The sequence below is a fragment of the Myxine glutinosa genome, chromosome 11 (assembly GCF_964187855.1).
Source record: "Myxine glutinosa chromosome 11, kmMyxGlut1.1, whole genome shotgun sequence".
NCBI lineage: Eukaryota > Metazoa > Chordata > Myxini > Myxiniformes > Myxinidae > Myxine > Myxine glutinosa.
In genome coordinates, this window is record NC_136271.1 from 121,551,661 (window position 1) to 121,569,152 (window position 17,492).

A 17,492-nucleotide genomic window follows, 5' to 3' on the forward strand; every position below is an offset into this window, starting at 1 on the left:
AGTCGCATAGAAGATGATCAAGATTGACCTGAGAAAGGTCATGTTCACAGACAGGTCAACTGGGAAGGTCAACAGGCCCAATGTAAAGCCCCTGTCACACATAGGCGGATTTGTCGGCGACTACTGGCGACTGAAAAAATCGCCACCACCCGCCGACAATCGTAATGAAACCGTAATGGACGGTCTTCTGTAGTCGTGGTTATCCTCTCCAGGTCTGCTGCAGTCGGCAAGAACCGCAAAGGGGCCAAATATTTTTTTAAATGTTTAAAAACGGTGCGCTCAGTCGTCCTCAAAAAGAATCCGCCATGCTGTCGTGATGGAACTGCCATGCTGTCATCGGTATCCGTAATAAGACCATAAAGCGGCCGCAACCCAGTCGCTCATAGTCTTCCGCAATCGCCCCAGCATCGCCCCACCAGCTAGCACGGCAGAGATGCGAATGCCATACTGCCTTCCTGCGGCATCTTCCCGACTACGGGCCGACACTGTTGCGGCTGCATATCGAGTACAGAAGAACTGTCACGTCTCCCCTGCGGCTATGGGAGACTGACGACGACAGCAGTAGGACTAGTGGCGGCCGAGTTACGGCCATTGGCGACAGAGCTACGACTGCCTGGCGACTGCATTACGACATACCACGATTTTCTGGGCAGGTATAAATAGGGGTGGACATTTCAGCTCACTGCAGTATGTTCTATGGTCAAGGTCTACCAAGGGTCTCTCTACCAACATCTATCATGGATGATGAACATAGGATGAAGCTGGTCCTTCTGAATGACTTGGCAGCACTCGACCAAGATATTGCTGCGAATGACCTACTGCTGGCTCATGCTGAGGAGCAGCATCAAGAAAGAGGACAACGTAGGGAGAGAAGACATTGGGTGAGGCCGTGGCTCCTGCGACGACCAGCTCTAGGGCAGTATGAGCAGCTCATGGTAGAGCTCAGGGGCGAAGACGTGCAGGGCTACAAGAACTTCACCAGGATGGAGCCAGCCCTGTTTGACGAGCTGCTAGAGCGTCTCGGTCCTCGAATCGCTAAGCAGCTCACATTTTGGCGTGAACCAATAGAACCAGGTCTGAGACTGGCAATCACCCTGAGGTACCTTGCGTCAGGGGATAGCTACATGTCCCTGCAGTACAACTTCCGAGTGGTCCACAACACCATCGCCCTCATTGTACGGGATGTCTGCCAGGCCATCGTCGATGAATACCTGGAGGAGGTCGTCAACACTCCCTCTACACCAGAAGAGTGGAAGACAGTAGCTGAGCAATTTGGACTGAGGTGGCAGATGCACCATGCCCTAGGAGCACTCGATGGCAAACACATCCGCATTAAAGCACCGAAGAAGTCTGGGTCCGTTTTTTTCAACTACAAGAAGTTCTACTCCATAATCCTGATGGGGCTGGTTGATGCCAACTTCCAGTTCATCTGGGTGAACATGGGAGCGAACGGATCGTCATCAGATGCCCAGATCTGGAATCAGTGCGATCTGAAGTTGGCTGTTGAAGATCATGCCATCGGCTTGCCAGAACCAGACCCTCTGCCTCATGATGCCCGAGACGTGCCGTACTTCATCATCGGCGATGAGGCCTTTGCGTTGAAGACCTGGATGATGAAGCCATATGGCAGGAGGAACTTGGACCACCAGGAAAGGATCTTCAACTACCGCTTGTCTAGAGCAAGGCGCATCGTGGAAAACGCTTTTGGGATCCTATCCAACCGGTTCCGCTGTCTACTCACAACCATGGCCCAGACACCAGAGACAATCGATAGTATCATCCTGGCCACCGTTTGTCTCCACAACCTTATGCGTCTGCATTATCCAGCTCAGCAGAACGAGGTGATGGACCATGAAGACAATGACCACAACGTCATCCCAGGCTCCTGGAGGGAAGGTACGCAGCTGGCCGACATGGAAGAACGGGGGGTTAGAGGGAACGTGCACACCCGTGTAGCCAAGGACCAGAGGAACTACCTCAAGACCTACTACAACTCCCCTGCCGGCTCCATTCCATGGCAAGACAGGATGGTGTGAGGGTCTCCGTGGAGTGAGGTCCTGTGGTGCCGACAAGGATATGGCTTTATTGTTTGGACTTGGGACTTTTGGGAACTTTATTTTTGGGACTTTGGCCCTTTGGAAACTTTATTTATGGGACTTGGGACCAGTGGAAATAATTTGTTGGACTTTATTTCCATTCTCTTCCCTGCAGAAAAGTTTGATTATTACATTACAATGATACATCTTTATTAACTTTCTTATTGTACATCAAACATCTTTATGCTTCATGTCATACATCTTTGAAATGAATAAAGTGAAATGTAAAAGAGAAATAAAGATTAAAAAAAAAAAAAAAGCAAAATAGAAACACTGTAACGGTAGCTTTAGCCGTCTGATGAGTGCCTGTAGCGAGGTCGAAACAGTGATTTTTGAAATTTATATTTAATACAAACAAATTTATTTGTTCATATTAAATACAAATTTGTTCATAGCACAAGTATCCAATAATGAATCACAATGTTCATAGCACAAGTATCCAATAGCACAAATATCCACAAGTAATCACTAATGTGTCAATAATCCTGACTGCCAGAGTCATCATCATCGTCAGCTGGTGGCAGGTTCGGTGTAGACATCGTCTCTTGATGTGTGAATCATGTGTGAATGATTGTGTGTGATCACACAATCATCATGTGTGAATCATCTCCAATCGCCGGCGGTCTTATTGCAGTCTTGCGGACGTCAGAGTAAACCGCCATCCGGGCCCAATGCAGTCGCCGCGATCCGCCATCAGTCGTAATCTAGCCGCCAGACTGTCGCCACGCTGTCGCCGTGCATCCGCAATGCAGTCGTAGTCGATCTTCAACAGTCGCCATCCCACTCGGGGCGAGGTCAGTGCTTCATCGCAATGCAGTCGCAATGTGGCCGCCTGCAGTTGCCATACTGCCGCCTGACCATATTTGACCGCCCAAAATCGCCAGTAGTCGCCGAAAAATCTTGATCGCCGGCAGTCGCAAGTAGTCGCCAAAATATCCGCCTATGTGTGACAGGAGCCTAAGGATCTGGGGCTCTGAAAACTCCCACGTGGTCATTGAACACATACACGACAGTCTAAAGGTCAATGTGTGGTGTGGCCTTCTCCATGACCACTTGGTGGGTCCGTTTTTCTTTGCGCAGGATACAATGACCTCAACAATTTGTATGAACATGTTGGAAGGATTTGCCTTCCCACAGATTGAAAACCTGCAACCCGATATCATTTTTCAACAGGATGGTGCTGCCCGTCATTAGGCCTTAGTCGTTCAAGCCGTCCTGAATGAAAAATTTATAGGATGCTCTATTGGCCGAGACAGACCAACTGCCTGGCCCCCACGATCAACAGACATAACCTTCCTTGATTTTTTTTTCTGTGAGGATTTGTCAAAGATGTTGTTGACAACACCAAGGTGGCAAACCTGCAGGATTTTCGGTCTCGGATCACAGCTGCATGCACACTGGTGGACACAAACATGCTGAGCTGAACATAGCATGAACTCGTGTATCGCCTTGATGTCTTGCGCGTGACAAACAGAGCTCACTTTGAAGTGCATTGATGATGTGCACAAAACTTTGTGTTTCTGTATCATAAAAACCAAAGGGTATCGTTGTATCGTTTGTGGTTCTAAATATATGAATAACCAAAATTGTCCGGATCTTTTTGGAACACCCTGTATTAACTTGTACTGTATAACTATTTTTCGCTAACCCCTGCTCTAGCAGGGAAAATTGCCTTAAAATGCCTGTTGTGTGTTGTTGTTGTATAACTATTGTGACGTTTGTGGGGGTAGATGATGAATTACCATAGTGGAGGTAGTAGTATCATGTGGACTGTGGTATAGTAGTATATCAGATTGTATAGTAGTGTCATGTACTGTGGACGCGAAAGAGACATCTCTCTCTCGGACTGGCTTTTGTCCCTGGCGGTCGCTCTTGTCTCGGGTGCGCTTGTGAAGAGAACTTTTCGGAGCTTTTATGGCACTTTTGCGATCGTGAAGAGGAGTAATAAGGCGGCGGTTTGCAGGGCTCTTGGCGCTTCAGATGGAGATAGATAGAGCAAAAAGAGGGCCGTCTTCACAGCTCGCTCAATGGCTCTGTGCGCATCACCTTCTTCGGCTCGGCGCCATATTGGGCGCTCAGGCGTGGGAAGCGTTGGACTTGGCCGCTCTGTATTCAACGATCTTGTTGAGCAAGCTGAGTGCCGGCCAACTAACAATTTATTTTCTTTTATCATTCCCTTGTTGTGGAAAGGGTGAAAAGGGTGGAAATGCGAATGGTTCAGTGGATGTGCGGAGTATCGTTGAGAGAGAGGAAGACAAATGATGAATTGCAAAAGATGATGGGAATAGAGCCTGTGATTGATGCTGTGAAGAGGAACAGGTTGAGATGGTTTGGTCATGTGTTGAGGAAGGATGAAAGTGACTGGTTGAGAAGTGATGGAAATGAATGTAGAAGGAAGTAGAGGACGGGGAAGACCGAGAAAGACTTGGCTAAAGATGGTGGAAGAAGAAATGCGGGCAAGGGGGTTAACAAGGAGAGATGCAGAAAATAGGGCAAGATGGAGAAGATTGTCATGGGGACTGCAAGGCTAACCCCCGCTCTTGCAGGGAAAATGGCCTTAAAATGCCTGTTGTTTCTTGTTTGTTTGTCTGGCGATATCTCAGCCATCCTTTGAGCTAGGAATCTGAAATAGCAAGTGCTTTGACAAAAACGATATTTTTTGTTTTTTGATTAATCAATTAATTGATTAGTTACTTAATTATTATCGATCAATTAAGTACTTACAGTCACGTGAAAAAGTAAGTACACCCCATGTAAAGTTTTGACTTTTTCAACATATTTCAACATACAGCTATTTGATCTTCATTTCAACAATATTGATAGATAAAGGTGATATAATATAACAAATATCATGAAACATTTACATTTTGTAGTCCATTGTATCATTTAAATAAACATAAATGCAAATTTCGCATGTGGAAAAAGTAAGTACACCCTTGGCTCTAATAGGTGGTATTGCCCCCTTTGGCAGAAACAACCTCAAGTAGGCGGTTCTTATAACTGTCTACCAGTCTCTGACATCGACTGGGAGAAATTTTTGCCCACTCCTCCATGCAGAATTCTTTCAGCTGTGCAATGTTCGAGGGGTTTCTTGCATGCACAGCTCGTTTCAAATCCCCCCACAACATCTCGATGGGATTTAGATCCGGGCTTTGACTTGGCCATTCCAGAACCCTCCATTTCTTTCTTTTCAGCCATTCCTTGGTGGATTTACTGGTGTGTTTAGGGTCATTGTCATGTTGCAAGGTCCACCTTCGGTTGAGCTTCAACTTTCCGACAGATGGCCTCACATTATCCTCAAGCACCCTCCGGTACAATGAAGAATTCATAGTGGATTCTATGATGGTGAGCTGCCCAGGCCCTGATGCAGCAAAGCTGCCCCAAACCATAATATTTCCACCACCATGCTTTACAGTTGGTATCAGGTTCTTGTGGTCAAATGCTGTCTTTGGTTTTCGCCAAACATGTCTTCTGGTATTGTGGCCAAATAGCTCTACCTTTGACTCATCTGTCCAGAGCACATTGTTCCAGAAGTGCTGGTCTTTGCCTAGGTGTTCATTGGCAAACTTTAGTCTTGCCCTGATGTTCTTTCTGGACAGCAAAGGTTTCCTCCTGGCACACCTCCCACGTAGATCAAATTTGTGCAGCCTCTTTCTAATGGTAGACTCGTGCACTTTGACATCAACAGTGGCAAGAGCTACCTGTAGGTCCCGTGATGACATTCTGGGGTTCTTAGAGACTTCTTTCAGCATCTTGCGGTCTACTCTCGGGCTGAACTTGCTGGGGCGGCCTGGCCTGAACAAGTTGGCAGTTGTTGGGAATCTTCTCCACTTGTAGATGATCTTCCGGACAGTCGACTGATTGATTTCAAATTGTTTGGAGATGTTTTTAAATCCCTTCCCAGACTCGTTGGCATCTATAACCTTCTTTCTGAAGGCCTCAGAGAGCTCTTTTGATCTAGGCATGGTGACGCTGCACACTTCAACAACAAAAAAAAACCAAAAAAAAAACCACCTTCAGAGGCCATTTTTCCCCGCAAGCGGGGTTTGGCCTTTTTCAGGGACCGTGGTTGTTGTTGTTTTTTGGTCCCCTTTTTGAAGCAATGTTTTACGGCCGGATGCCCTTCCTGCCGCCAACCCTGTTTGTCACCTTTTTACGACACACAGGGAATTACCAGTGAACTGGTACTCAATTAGCCGACCTCGGAAGGATGACAGGCTGAGTCAACCCCCCTGGCGTTAATTCAGCGATCGACCAGGATTCGAACCCAGGATCCTAGGTATCCTAAGCTGGCACCCTAGCCGCTAGCCCAACACCAGAACTAAACAAACAAAGAGCAAACCAAACTAAATGTCTGAGGTTTAAATTAGACAGGTTCCTCCAAGATCCTCTCTGACGATGTTCTAATCATTTGCACCCGAGCTGGTGCACCTGATTCTAATTTTAGGTATTTGAAGTAGTGATAAATGTCGGGGTATACTTACTTTTTCCACACGTGAAATTTGCATTTATGTTTATTTAAATTATACAATATACAATGGACTACAAAATGTAAATGTTTCATGATATTTGTTATATTACATCACCTTTATCTATCAATATTGTTGAAATGAAGATCAAATAGCTGTATGTTGAAATATGTTGAAAAAGTCAACTTTACATGGGGTGTACTTACTTTTTCACGTGACTGTATTTATTTCCTTTGTCACTTGGGCAATATCTCAGGCACATTTTGAGCTAGGAAGCTGATATTTGCACATGACAATGACCAAGTGATTTGGCTGTAAATGGTATTTTTGATTTATTGATGAATTAATTAATCGATTTATTATTTATTGATTATTCAATGAATTAATTATTTTTCGATCAATTACTTATGTAATTAATTTTCAAAAAGTTACAGCTTCAAATGAAACACTGGTGGTTGGTTGAGGTATGCTATTAGCCAATTGATTAAGAAATTATTACCCTGAGCTCGCGAAGCGAAAAGCGGGGTTAAGCATTCAGGTACATACTTGTGCCGTGTGCCGTACGTGTCTGCATTTTAAAAATAAATTTTCTCGGCAACCGTTGGTCCGATTGACAGGACATTTTCACCATAAGAGGGCCTCCTCCTGTCGAATATTTTAATGATCATTATGACGTCATGATCATGTGGTACAGGCACCATCTTGGAAAAACTTCGCACCTCTATATCTCTGAAATCACTCCATGGAAAAAAATTGAGACCTGGCTCATTGTCAACTACTCCCCATGGGGAATAAGATGTGTTAATGATGATGTCATCGGTGCCTTTGTTATGACGTCATAACTCGACAAATACAACACTTATTCATCCGATCATTCTTATTATTTTTTCAGCAACTGTTGGTCTGATGGACACGAAATTTTCACCAAGGGAACGCCTCCCCCTTTTGGATATTTTAATGATAATCATGAAGTCATCGGTCATGTGGTACAGGCGCCATCTTGGAAAAACCGAAAAATGTTGCACCTCTATATCTCCAAAACCGCTGCATGGAAAAAATTGAAATATGGCTCATTGTAAAGAACTCCATATGGGGAATATGTTTGTTAAAAATAACGTCATTGGTTCCATAATTATGATGTCATAATTCGACAGGGACAACGCTTAGTCTGATCAGTTTGAAATGTATTGAGCGTGATCTATGCAACAATTTTATTAGAGAATATAAATTTATGATGTCATCGCTTACGTGGTCTGGTAGCCATATTGGATCAAAGAAAAAAAATGTTCAAAAACAGAAGAGTTGGTTCGCAACAAGCTGACTGCGCAGGGTAATACCATCTAGTTTTACTCAGTTTTCACTCAGGTGGTCTGGCAGCCATATTGGATCAAAGAAAAAAAATGTTCAAAAACAAAAACCTTGTTTTCTTTTTTCTTTCTTGTTTGTCCGGGCGATATCTCAGCCATCCTTTGAGCTAGGAAACTGAAATTTCAGCACAGTAGTGAGCACGTGCTTTGACAAAAATCGTATTTTTGAGTTATTGATTAATTGATTAATCGATTAATTATTTAATTATTTGACTAATGCCTTAATTTTTATTTTTTTAGTTACAGATTCGGATGAAACGATGGTGGAAAAGGTATTATATTAGCCAAATTGATTACTAATTTAATTATTTTACCATTATTATTTATTTATTTTCATTATTAATCACATTTATTTTCTTTCTCATCTGGGCAATATCTCAGGCACCATTTGAGCTAGGAAGCTGATATTTGGACATGACAGTGACCAAGTGATGTGGCTATAAAGGATATTTTTGATTTATTGATTAATCAATTATTTGATTTATAATTTATTGATTAATCAATAAAAAATAAAATTCTCGATTAATGCTTTATTTAATTTTCAAAAAGTGCTATTAGCCAATTGGTTAAGAAATTATTTTACGATTACTATTTGTTGATTTTAATTGTGTTACGGATTCGTCACTTCCGTTGTTGTGGTTTTCATCCACTGTAAACATTTTTGATTCCTTGTACTGTTATTGTTGTCGTTTAAGGGAGATAGAGGTTACTATTTTCAAAATGTAAAAAAGTCAATGTTTTAAATGAAACCGGAACCGGACGACGACGAAGAGGAAGAGGAGGAGAAGAAGGCGGAGCGAGTGAGTCGGGGAAGAAGCCTAGCTGCTTCGAGGTCTGGAGCAAACGTTGACGAACGGAGGTCACTAGCGAACTTCGGGTTTCCCGGGAAATGGATTCTTGCGACAGAGTTGTTCTCGCTGTGACAGATCAACCTGTGTGTCAGGTTTTGGCGGTTGATTCCGAGGAGAATCATCGTCGTGCCGTTACGCCTCGAGAACGGGCCGTCGGCCATTTTGACTCACTCGCTTTGCGCATCGTTCAAGGTTTTTCACTTCGCTTCAAACCATTTTCACCACATTCAGACGTTTATCTGGTGTGTGTGTGTGTAACGTGGATTTTGAAGGTTAATTTGCGGTTCGCCGACTGTGAGCCGTGGAATGTCCATACTGAGGGTGTGATTTCCCGGTCGCCTTGAGGGCGCCTTTGCGCAGCTTTTGCAGCGGGACTGTAACTGCCAACCCAACGGGATTCTGGTCTCGATTGGACATCGTTCTGACGATCGCTGGAGCGGATCGACTTTGGCTTGAAACCGGAACCAACTTTGGCTTGAAGCCGGGGATTAGAGACATTGGGAATGTTCTTCTTTTTGCTCACTTGGAGCACAGTGAGTTATATTGTACGAACCTGATGGTACCGTCATAGGAGATATATATTGGTTGTACAATTGATTACTATTGTTGTTGTGTTGTTATTCTTGTGTGACCTTAATACAATATTTGTTTGTTGGTAACAATTGGTGTGGTTTCACCATTGATCTTTGACACAGAACAACACATCTTTCTGCCGTGACTCCTCTCGGGGCTCGGAGGTACACCGTGACCGGGGTCTGGGGAGAAGCACGTAACAGAAATTGGGGGCTCGTCAAAAATTGGCCTAAATAGAAATTGGGGGCTCGTCTGAGAATTTGGGGGCTCGTTTTTGCTGATTAAATTCCCTAAATCTCGTCCGGGATTGGGGCCCAAATTGGAGAAATTGGGGGTTCGTCTTTGCTGACAAAAATCTCTTCCGGGATAGAATTCCCTAACATCCTCATCCAGGATAGAATTCCCTAACATCCTCATCTGGGATAGAATTCCCTAACATTCCCAAAATTCCCAAATTTGGAATTTTTCTAACATTCCCAAATTTTTCAAAAAAAAAAATTGAAATTTTTTGTGTGAAGGTTAACAGGTGTTAACTGATAGTCACCATGGTGTTTGATGCAGAAAAGTTTGCGGCGTCCCCTAATGAGGCACAGTTCCAAGCGTTAAAAAGATCGGAACTCTTGATATTGGCCAAATATTTTAACTTGGAGGTCCGAGTTCATATGAAGAAAGCAGAGATGCAGACATTGGTGGTAGAATCTCTGGTGAGACAAGGAACATGGAAAGAGGTAGCCTTGGATTGGTTACCCGAGGAAAAAGAAAATGTGGAGCTCTGGAAAATGGAGATGCAACTACAGAGCCAGGAAAGGTTAAAAGCAGAGGAAAGGAAAGCAGAAAAGGAAAGAGCAGAACAGGAACGAGAACTCGAGGAGAGAAGAGCCGAGGAAAGGAGAGCTGAAAGGGAACTTGAGGAAAGAAGAGTGGAACAGGAACGAGAACTCGAGGAGAGAAGAGCAGAGGAAAGGAGAGCTGAAGAAGAAAGAAGAGCAGAGGAAAGGAGAGCCAAGAGGGAGTTAAAGGAACGTGACATGGAGTATCAGAAGGAACTTAAACTCAAGGAGCTGGAATTAATGGGAGAACGGAGAGAAGTAGTACCCATGCTGGCCAGTTCGACAACTAGTCAGAACACTTGGGATGTTGGTTGGCATGTGAGGCTAGTTCCACCATTCAATGAAAAGGAGGTTGCCAAGTTTTTTTTACACTTTGAAAAAGTGGCTCAAATGCTAAAATGGCCTGTGGGGTCCTAGACTATGTTAGTGCAAATTGTTCTGATGGGTAAAGCTCAAGATATCTATTCGGCTTTACCGATTGACCAATGTGCAGATTATGAGATAGTGAAGAAAACCATTCTCAAAGCCTATGAATTGGTCCCTGAAGCTTACCGGCAAAAATTCAGGAATGCCAGGATGAGGGAGAGTGAGACCCATGTGGAGTTTGCCAGAATGAAGGAAACCATGTTTGATTGGTGGTGTGACTCGAAGGGGATTGGGAAAGACTTCAACCTGCTACGACAATTGATCTTGGTGGAGGAATTCAAGCAGTGTGTCCACACGGACATTGAAGTACATCTGGATGAAAAGAAAGTACCAGAGTTGTATGAGGCAGCAACCGTGGCAGATCACGATGCCTTGACACACAGGATGGGGTTCCACAAACCTAACTTCCCGCCTAGAGTTGGCGAGGGGAGTTATGGTAAATCAGGTGCGGAGAACAAATATTCATGGAGGCGGCCTAGAGATGACTATGGGGACAAATCTGATTCCGCGATTTTTAGGGATCAGAAGACTACAGTTCCAAGACAGACTTATCTTCCGGGGGGCCCGAGGCAGACCACGAGTTTTTCCTCCGGGCCTACTTGCGCTTTTTGCAAGAAACATGGGCATTTGATGTCTCAATGTTACGCCCTGAAAAGGAAAAATCAGGAGCGGAGTCAGACTAGTACAACTCCGAATGCATTGGCAAATGCGAGAAATCGTCCATGGAGGACAGTGCCTTGTGAAGGTTCCCATGCCAAAGTTACGGCATCACAGAACGACCTTGTTCAAGAGGGTTACAAACCTTTTATCTCAGAGGGGTTTGTGTCACTGGATGGAGACCTAACGAATCGGAGACCTGTTAGGGTATTGAGGGACACAGGAGCACATCAATCTTTGATGCTTGAAGGCATTTTGCCATTGTCAGAGAAGACGGCAACTGGTGTTAGTGTTCTTTTACAGGGGGTTGGTGGCTATGTTGAAGCTCCACTTCATGTCATCCATTTGAAGTCTGATTTGGTGTCAGGACCGGTCACCGTAGGTTTTCAAGCCACTCTTCCTGTAAAGGGAATTTCTTTTGTTATCGGAAATGATTTGGTCGGTGGTCAAGTTTCTGGTAATCCGATGTTTGTTGAAAAGCCCAGTATGGAAAATAACACCGCACAGTTAGAGCAGGAGATTCCGGGTATCTTTCCATCCTGTGCCGCGGCTCGTGCTTTGGGTAGGAAGTGCTCTGAAGAGAAGGAGAAGGTACTGACATCACGCTTTGCACAGGCACTTCTTGTCGAGTACCCTGAAAGTCTGAAACTAAGTGTCAGCACACACAAGTCATGGATGGAGGCAATGTTGGCAAGCTCTTTGTAGGTGGACTGAACTTTGATACAAGTGAAGATGTTCTGGACTCTATCTTTGGCAAATATGGACCACTCTTGGAAGTGCTGCTGATAAAAGACAGGGAGACGCAAAAGTCGAGAGGGTTTGGCTTTGTCACGTTTGAAAACACAAAGGACGCCAAAGATGCAGAAAAGGATTTGAATGGCAAGGATTTGGATGGTCGGACCATAACAGTAGAGAAGGCAGACCATGGGCGTCGAGTGGGCTACAGAGGAGGAAAACGTGGAGGTAGTTTCAGGGGTGGCTATGGCTCCTGGGGTGGGAGTAGTAGTTTTGGTGGCGGCCGCAGTCGTGATTACTACGGAGGCTCCCATCAGCAGCAGCGCAGTTTTGGCAACTCTCGACGGGATGACTATTACGGTGGTAGCCGAGATGGGGACCGCTACTCACGGGACTACAGCACCCGACTCTACAACTGTGATTATGATTTTTATGATCAAGAGAAGAGTTGGAAGCACTGAGTGCTCAGGAGCAGCCGAGCCAAGATTCCTACACGGATTAACTCGTGAACTCCATGTTCCTAAATGCGTCCATGCAGTGAATACTTCCAGGCCTCACCACCTAACCACCATGAAACCTGGCTCTCAGCTCGGCCTCCTTCAAAAAGTGCTATTGATTTGCTTTGCTTTGGATTTTTGATCACAACTCCTTAACCGTCATTCAAAAAATGAAAAATAAAAATCAGAGGTTGATGAGATGGAGTTTGGCTTTGCAGGAGTTCAACTTGGAAATTGAGCATGTAAAGGGCAGGAACAATGTCATTGCTGATGCTTTGTCCAGAGTGAACTAACTTTGGAAATTTCTGTAGGTTGTTTGGAAGTTTTGTTGCTTTATTTTGGGTAATATTAATTGTCGTTGCTCACGGGAATTGATGATTTGGGTGTGAGTTTTACTTTTGTTTGTTAAAAGAGTTTTTGCCTGCAAAGAAAGTTTTCACTATGTTCAAACTTTCTTTCTTGAGGGGGGGGGGGGGGGGGGGAGTGTTACGGATTCGTCACTTCCGTTGTTGTGGTTTTCATCTACTGTAAACATTTTTGATTCCATGTACTATTATTGTTGTCGTTTAAGGGAGATAGAGGTTACTATTTTCAAAAGGTAAAAAAGTCAATGTTTTAAATGAAACCGGAACCGGACGACGACGAAGAGGAAGAGGAGGAGAAGAAGGCGGAGCGAGTGAGTCGGGGAAGAAGCCTAGCTGCTTCGAGGTCTGGAGCAAACGTTGACGAACGGAGGTCACTAGCGAACTTCGGGTTTCCCGGGAAATAGATTCTTGCGACAGAGTTGTTATCGCTGTGACAGATCAACCTGCGTGTCAGGTTTTGGCGGTCGATTCCGAGGAGAATCATCGTCGTGCCGTTACGCCTCGAGAATGGGCTGTCGGCCATTTTGACTCGCGCGCTTTGCGCATCGTTCAAGGTTTTGCACTTCGCTTCAAACCATTTTCACCACATTCAGACGTTTATCTGGTGTGTGTGTGTGTAACGTGGATTTTGAAGGTTAATTTGCGGTTCGCCGACTGTGAGCCGTGGAACGTCCATACCCGATGGTGTGATTTCCCGGTCGCCTTTGCGCAGCTTTGGCAGCGGGACTGTAACTGCCAATCCAACGGGATTCTGGTCTCGATTGGACATCGTTTTGACGATCGCTGGAGCGGATCGACTTTGGCTTGAAACCGGAACCAACTTTGGCTTGAAGCCGGGGATTAGAGACATTGGGAATGTTCTTCTTTTCGCTCACTTGGAGCACAGTGAGTTATATTGTACGAACCTGATGGTACCATCATAAGAGATATATATTGGTTGTACAATTGATTACTATTGTTGTTGTGTTGTTATTCTTGTGTGACCTTAATACAATATTTGTTTGTTGGTAACAATTGGTGTGGTTTCACCATTGATCTTTGACAGAATAACACATCTTTCTGCCGTGACTCCTCTCGGGGCTCGGAGGTACACCGTGACTGGGGTCTGGGGAGGAGCACGTAACATATGCAATTAATCAATCAATTATTATAAAACTCTCCCTCCCAATACCGTCTTTATGTGCTGCACGGCGGTATCGCCGGGCGCTGGAGGATATTCATTTATTTGGCATGGGGGCGGTGGTACTGTGAATGTACACTACTGGTCAAAAGTTTTAGAACACCTCAATTTTTCCAGTTTTTATTGAAATTTACATAGTTTAATGTCTCGATGTACTCTGAAATTAAGCATAGAACAAATAAACAATTGGAGATAAAAAAGAAATCATGGAATCATTTTGCTTAACAAAATTTAATTTAATTTTTTGACCCAGCAAAGTAGCCACCTTTTGTAGATATAACCGCCGAACACACTCGTGGCATTCTTTCTACAATGGAAATCAAATATTGTTCGGAAAGTTCTGCCCAACACTGTTGCAGAAGTTCCCACAAATGTGTTGCACTTGTAGGTTGCTTTGCTTTCACCCTTCTGTCCAGTTCATCCCAAACCAGCTCGATGGGGTTTAAGTCTGGAGACTGTGCTGGCCATTCCATGATTTGAAGTCTACCATCTTGTGCTTTTCCTCGAAGGTAGTCTTGACATAGCCTGGATGTGTGTTTAGGGTCATTATCTTGCTGTAGGATGAACCCCTGTCCAACTGGGCGTATACCAGAGGGTATTGCATGGCGCTGCAAAATGTTGTTGTCGCCCTTTTGGTTCAGCGTGCCAGTCACTCTGTGCAAGTCGCCGAATCTGGATCCAGCAAAAGAGCCCCAGACCATCATGCTTCCTCCTCCATGTTTGACAGTTGATGTTACACACTGAGGAACCATCCTTTCGCCTACTCGACGGCGTACAAAAACCCTGCGTGATGAACCAAAGATTTCAAATTTTGATTCATCGGTCCATAAAATCTTCTTCCAGTCTTCAGTAGTCCACTGGCGGTGCTTCATGGCCCAGGCAAGCCTCTTTTTCTCATTTTGCCATCTTAGCAATGGCTTTCTTACTGCCACTCGACCTGTCAAACCTTCAGCTCGAAGTCTTCTCTTCACAGTTGAAACTGAGACTTGCTTACTTCGACCAGTGTTAAGCTGTGCTTGAAGCTGTTGTCCTGTGAGCCGCCTATCATGCAAGCTGTTGACTCTCAGAAACTTGTCTTCTGATTCTGTTGTAGCTTTGGGTCTTCCAGACCTCTTCCTGTCAGAGTTTCCTCCATTTTCCAATATACTACTTCCTGCAGTGCAATATTGTTCAAATAATGCTTCGGAGGGTGTAATAACAGTCTGTTCCAATAGTGCTTTTATACAGACAGGGGGTTTGTAATCAAGTAATCAGCAGAGGTTGGGACACTTGTAGGAATTGTTTGCATCAACTTTCAAGGCTTAATTTACTTACATTGCTGCAGAACAGCTGTAAGTTGTTAACCCATTAAACCATTACTTGTTCCCTGAAGTAGGCCTTTTTTTAACAATATAACTGTGCAATTTACATTGTTTTCCCGTTTTTGCTAACCTAAACTTTTTTTTTTTACCTCGAGCAGTTTACTGCTTACCTTTGTACCATTTCAGGTTGTTCACTGGAATTGAATTGCTTAAATTTCAATAAAAACTGGAAAAATTGAGGTGTTCTAAAACTTTTGACTGGTGTTGTATCTGTACTTGTTTACTTTGTTCTTTATTGATCTGTTTAATAATCGTCTCCAATATGTAGTTAAGTGAGGTTAAAGCTGCAGTATGTTAGGGTGACCGAAAATGTGCCTTGGTAACACACCCCTCTCCCCCTATTATAATATTGCGCACATGGGAATATCTCGTCTACTTAACGTTGCACTTTCTAGGGACGTGTCCATGACACACTTGCTATGGTGTGTTTTAAATTAACAATTATACAATTTATTTCAGAAAATACAACACTGCAATTTTTTTTTTCACTGATGCAATTCGATGTCTTAAAACATAGATTAGTCAATTCTGAGTATAAATCGAGGCAGTGACTTTAAGCAAAACAAGTATCGACTTATACGCCAAAAAATATGGTATATATACATGGTGTTTCCCAAGAAGTAGTGCAGTAGAAACTTCACATCTCTTGTGCAAAAAGACAAGTCTTTCAGAGAAGAGTATTTATTGTCAAATACAACAAAGGCATGGTGAATATATTACTTGAGCGAGTCAATGATACTTGCAAGTAAACAAGCATCTCACTATAATTCACCAAATGTCCGTCTGTCTGTCTGTCCGTCCGTTCCCAGGTACCGCAAAAACGGCTGAACCGATCGCAACGAAATTTTGGGTGGGTAATCCTGGGACCACCTGGAGTAAAATAGGCTGTATTGTTTTCCCAATTTTCCAGTTTTTCCAAACACGATGGAATAATATTTGCCGATATGAACAGTGATGTGGCTTTTATTGAAATTCTACAAATACTGTTTATATTTTGATGATTTGCGTGTGATATGTTTATATAAATCGTTAAAAATAAAAAAGCCTTCAATTTCTGATATTTTTTCCTTTTCATTTGGGCCTCCCAATTCAAGCCCCGCCGTAGGGCGGGTACCGTTGCTAGTACATTTTAATTTTAAGATCAACAAACATCAAACTTAAGCATTTTATAAAGTGCATTGTTAATTTCAAAACATCCTGTATTATAAGGGGATGGGTCTTGAGTTATGTGTGCCGTACCTTTTTGGCTGATTTTGCGAAATAAACACGTTTTGAGGACTCACCTGCTGTTATGGATCGATTCATCAACATACTGTTACATATTTATATGACAAATACGATAGTTTGAGCAGCGTATTCAGCAGTATCACGTGTTCATTTTATATTTATTTTGTCTTTGTTTGTCACTCACCCCACAACTGATCTCTAGAATTGGACCAGGAAGATGATTTGCTGTTCTTCGAGGATGTGCCGGAAAAGAAAATGTTGAAGTGGGAGGGTTTTCCAGAGAAACTGGAATGCTCTGTCTGGCTTTTCTTAGCTAGTGTCACGTTTGCCATTGTCGATGTTTTAATAACTATGTTTTACTGGTTGACTGCCATGTTAAAACACGTCATTCGAGGCATTCATTTTTTTTTACCAGAAACACGAAAGGAAAAGGGGAAACAAGAGGTGTCGCAATAAAGTGAAACCTCAGAAATGCTCATTATATACACATGAAGACTGGCAGGAAGTTAGAGTTTAATAAATTGCAAAATAAAGTTACAAGTTGATCTATATCCTGTTGGGGAGTCGTATTATGTTGTAGTTTTTATGCCTCTGTTGTCCGTCCGGCTGTCCGTCCGTGATAGGTTTTAACTTGAGAACAGCTGAAGGGATCTTAGTCAAATTTTGGGCAGGTAAATGTATAATGAGGTAAAGATAAACTGATTCTATTTTGAGGTCAAAGGTCAGAGGTCATATTAGATAAAAAGCCTTTTTTATGGTATATTGCCTGCCACAAAGCCAGAAGGCCACTCGAGGTGGGGGCTACACAAAGAAAACAAAAGATAACTTGTAGTAAGGGCATTTTATGAGATATTTCAC

At 43.5% G+C, this 17,492-nt stretch overlaps 1 long non-coding RNA gene across 1 annotated transcript in view; it reads left to right on the plus strand.

Annotated features, from left to right (window-relative positions):
- LOC144888331 (uncharacterized) overlaps window positions 1–17,050 on the plus strand; it is a 32,294-nt gene extending 15,244 nt beyond the window's left edge. The window contains exon 3 of the long non-coding RNA XR_013620927.1: window positions 16,837–17,050. This is a non-coding gene — a long non-coding RNA (uncharacterized LOC144888331). The remainder of the gene's footprint in view (window positions 1–16,836) is intronic.
- Window positions 17,051–17,492: the final 442 nt, after the last annotated feature.